Source organism: Lissotriton vulgaris, chromosome 4_1, assembly GCF_964263255.1.
Source record: "Lissotriton vulgaris chromosome 4_1, aLisVul1.2, whole genome shotgun sequence".
Taxonomy (NCBI): Eukaryota; Metazoa; Chordata; class Amphibia; order Caudata; family Salamandridae; genus Lissotriton; species Lissotriton vulgaris.
This window is the reverse complement of record NC_141691.1, coordinates 1,140,528,627-1,140,533,028: the sequence shown is the minus strand read 5'-3', so window position 1 is coordinate 1,140,533,028 and position 4,402 is coordinate 1,140,528,627. Positions and strand designations below refer to the sequence as shown.

The following is a 4,402-nucleotide window of genomic DNA, read 5'->3' as shown; positions in this document are numbered from 1 at the left end:
CAAATAAGGCATCTGGGATACAGAAAGCCACGAACCGCGAGTCTTTAGCAAAGGGAACCTAGAGAAATGAATCTGTCATGGACTAGGGAAATAAGACAACAAGGAGGCATGGTACAGGGAATGTAGGGATAAAGGGTGTTCACACAGAGTGGCATTGGGTCAGGAAATGCCAGACAAAAGAAAGCTGGTATATTGTATTCAAAAGCAACCTAAACAGAGTATGAAGGCAACCGCTCTAACCCAAATACTGAACGGCAGGAATACAAAAGCCCAAAAATACAGATCTCACTTTTAACCTAAATCAGGAGTTCTACACAAACAAGAAACTAATGAGCCACCAACAATCTTACATCGTCACATACAACTTACTCACACAGGCTAGGTAGGTTGTTGGGTTGAAACACCACCATAGTTTTTTAGGTCTCGGCGTCAACGCGCGGAAGCGCGTCTCCGCCGGAGATCTTTTGTCAGCGACTATGCTTCCCAGGAGACAGTCCCGGCCACGCGCATCCTTCCAGGCGATTTGTAACTGGAACGCGCGCTGTGGCCAGGCGCTGTCTCCTGGGAAGCGCAAGCACCACACACGCATGCGCATACACACACACACAAGCGCCCACGCACATACATACAGAGACACCCACCCCCCCTCCGCAGACATACACACACGCGCGCGCGCACACACACACGCACACACGAGTGCACCCCCCCTCTCCCCCGCCATCGCACACATGCATACACACACAACGAGGGAACCGAGCCCCCCCCCCCAGCCCTTTGTAACTTACCAGATCAATTCTGAGGGACTCCGCTCTCCTTCTGGCGTCGCGACTCGCGAGACGCTTTCACTCCGCCTTCTCTTCCGGTTACGTACGCAGCCCCGCCCCCGTCACAGGCGACTTTGCCTGACTTCCCGTCCTACCTGCGCTCACTGAGTTCGGGATCTCCTGCCTCGCCTGCTTGTTTTAAATACCTCCATGCATGGAATTCTAAACACTGCACAAAAGAACAGAAAGGAAGCGAGGCGATTTTCAGAGCTCGATGGGTGACCCAAAACTCTGCAATTCATCCGTAGTCCTATAAATACGCAATAGAAGCTGTGTGGAGGTGGGGACTTTAAAAACTGGCGACACATCAGCTGGGAACTCTCCGTACGGACATGGCAGCGGCTGCGACCAAAACGAGAAGTCAAACCAGCAAGAAATGGAGCGGGGCTCGCCCCCCTCGAGACTTCCCCGGACATGTTTCCCAGGCTCGAAAACAACTGAGCAATAAAAGGAACAGGGCAAGTTCTAGAGCACGCGCCTTCGGAGGTATAAAACCAACATTCAATGAAGATTAACATCTAGCCCCCAATGGCACGATATTTACTAATCAATCGATTAAGTAAGAGAAATAGGGCGCATTTCTTTGAAAACAGTTCTTTAAGCGTATGTAACTTTATCGAGCTTATAGTTCGGGCCTAATGATATCCTTATTGCTCAAACTCCGGCGAAATCCTAAAATGATCCTGATGCAGCTGACCCGCCCATCGCTCTAATGGAATTGTTTTTTTCGTAACCAATAGGCACTTATAATTTGTGGTTCTTTTCTTTGGTGTTTTGACCACCAACAAAAACATTTTTGCGCATGACTTTAGCAAGCACGGCGAGGGGCACAAGTGAGATGTTCTTACCCCTTGATGCTAGTCAGTCAATTAACTTTTTTTTAAATGACCCAATATACCAAGAAAGAAAATGAAGTAATCCGCTCTGCAGAGCTCGGGCTTTGGGAGTTTACGTAGAAGAGCGTTACACACCCTCTTAGGTAGGCTTGTTTGTAGTGGAACTAGCAGAGGATGGAGGGGAGTTCTGCTACCATTTGATCTATTCTACAAGATACATTAATAGATACATATAGCTTACAGAATGGCTCAGTGAGATGAACATGGAGAGCTGAAACATGCAGTGATCTGCAGGGCGAGAGTTTGAATCCAGGCAAGGCCAACTCAGCCCTTCATCCTTCTGAGATGGAAGATCTATTACAATAGCAGAAATGGTAACTACTGATTCACGATCAAAAGCACAGATAGTCCCAGTTTGTAAATAACTACCAGACTAGGTAAAATTAGATGTTGAGGGTGCCTTGTTCGAAGGTTTACCCTGCCAACAATGTGTTCAGCACACGCATGGAAACACTGCAGACAGCTGCTAAAGGTGGTTAAACTGAGTACCATTAAATTGGGTAACAACAATTTCTGTTATTTCCAGCACTTCGAAATGGCAGAAGTGCTACAAATAAATTTTAAATCTGCTGCAATGAATGGACATCAAGAACATCTTTTAAACATAACTCATGAAAAAAAAGTTCTACTCTTTCCAGGGGCACTCGGTCAGTGAGGGCGTCAGTGCCCCGCAACTGCCTTTCTAAGGCACCATGAGTGTCTGTCAGGCTGAGCAATGGAGGCACATCATGTTGAGGTCAGGCTGCCAGGTGCTTTACGTGCGCTAACGAAATAGCGCCAGCCAGTCATGATTTGCCGGGCGGATGGACTCGCATACCTGAAGGCTGGGACACTCCCTGCATTATCCAGTTTGTGCACTAGTGACGTAATCTCTGCGCGTTGCCTCTGTCGTCCATCGCGAGTGCAGAGTAGTGAGTGCAGAGTAGTGAGTGCAGAGTAGTGAGTAGTGAGTGCAGAGTAGTGAGTGCAGAGTAGTGAGTGCAGAGTAGTGAGTAGTGAGTGCAGAGTAGTGAGTAGTGAGTGCAGAGTAGTGAGTAGTGAGTGCAGAGAAGTGAGTGCAGAGTAGTGAGTGCAGAGTAGTGAGTAGTGAGTGCAGAGTAGTGAGTGCAGAGTAGTGAGTAGTGAGTGCAGAGTAGTGAGTGCAGAGTAGTGAGTGCAGAGTAGTGAGTGCAGAGTAGTGAGTAGTGAGTGCAGAGTAGTGAGTAGTGAGTGCAGAGTAGTGAGTAGTGAGTGCAGAGTAGTGAGTGCAGAGTAGTGAGTGCAGAGTAGTGAGTGCAGAGTAGTGAGTAGTGAGTGCAGAGTAGTGAGTAGTGAGTGCAGAGTAGTGAGTAGTGAGTGCAGAGTAGTGAGTGCAGAGTAGTGAGTGCAGAGTAGTGAGTGCAGAGTAGTGAGTAGTGAGTGCAGAGTAGTGAGTAGTGAGTGCAGAGTAGTGAGTGCAGAGTAGTGAATAGTGAGTGCAGAGTAGTGAGTAGTGAGTGCAGAGTAGTGAGTGCAGGGTAGTGAGTAGTGAGTGCAGAGTAGTGAGTAGTGAGTGCAGAGTAGTGAGTGCAGAGTGCAGAGTAGTGAGTGCAGAGTGAGTGTGCAGAATGCAGAGTAGTGAGTGCAGAGTAGTGAGTGCAGAGTAGTGAGTGCAGAGTAGTGAGTGCAGAGTAGTGAGTAGAGAGTGCAGAGTAGTGAGTGCAGAGTAGTGAGTAGTGAGTGCAGAGTAGTGAGTGCAGAGTGCAGAGTAGTGAGTGCAGAGTGAGTGTGCAGAATGCAGAGTAGTGAGTGCAGAGTAGTGAGTGCAGAGTAGTGAGTGCAGAGTAGTGAGTGCAGAGTAGTGAGTGTGCAGAGCAGTGAGTGCAGGTGCAGAGTGGTGTGTATTGGCAATGTAAATGACAATGCCATTTATTTATGATTTAAAGAAAAAAAAAGAAATGTCATGAGCAATGCCAATAGCTCTACCTTTAATGATGCCGAGACCATTGCATTGCAAATGCTTGTTTTTTTATTGCACAGAGAACAAAGACGGAACTTGGAACTGGATAACTTGGCCCTTTCTCTTCTTGTCTCCACCCAATTCAAATTGTTTACATCTTTTGATGGCCAGCATCCTCTTGGACCTGCAGTTCGACTCAACGCACTCCAATCTCAAAACAATCTTTTTCGTGGTCTTAGCCTTCTTACGGAAAATGGGCTTGGTTTGACCACCATAACCGCTCTGCTTACGATCGTATCGTCTCTTCTCTGGGCATAGAGTGAATCCTTTCCCTTCTTGTACTGAGTTACTTTGTGGGGCTGATGCTTCCCGCACTTCTTGCAGTAAGTCCTGCGAGTTTTCGGGACGTTCACCATCTTGCCAGCATCTGGGGGCCGAAGAGGACCACCATAGGGAAAACCCTTCTCTTACTAACCTGGTATTCCACACAAATTCAAGTCAGAGGAAGGTTAAATGTACTTCCTCACCTACTCCACCCAGAAAGAACTTCCGTTGGGGAAGCCCACAACTCAAGAATGAGTTTGCCCATAACAATCTAAAGTGAGAAAAGGCCAAATGATTTGAGAATGCTGTGTTCCACAAAAACTATGTAACAGAACTATATTAACTAATTGTGACTCACAGCCCAAAATGACTTCTAGTGTCAATGCGACTTCTTTTACTTTGTTCTAGCTGCATTGCACTGCCTGACCCTTTCTCGTTTA

The 4,402-nt window shown here is 47.3% G+C and overlaps 1 pseudogene; it reads right to left on the bottom strand.

Annotated features, from left to right (window-relative positions):
* Window positions 1-3,707: 3,707 nt before the first annotated feature.
* On the bottom strand, window positions 3,708-4,084 carry LOC147722992 (large ribosomal subunit protein eL42-like; annotated as a pseudogene).
* Between the last annotated feature and the right edge of the window lie 318 nt (window positions 4,085-4,402).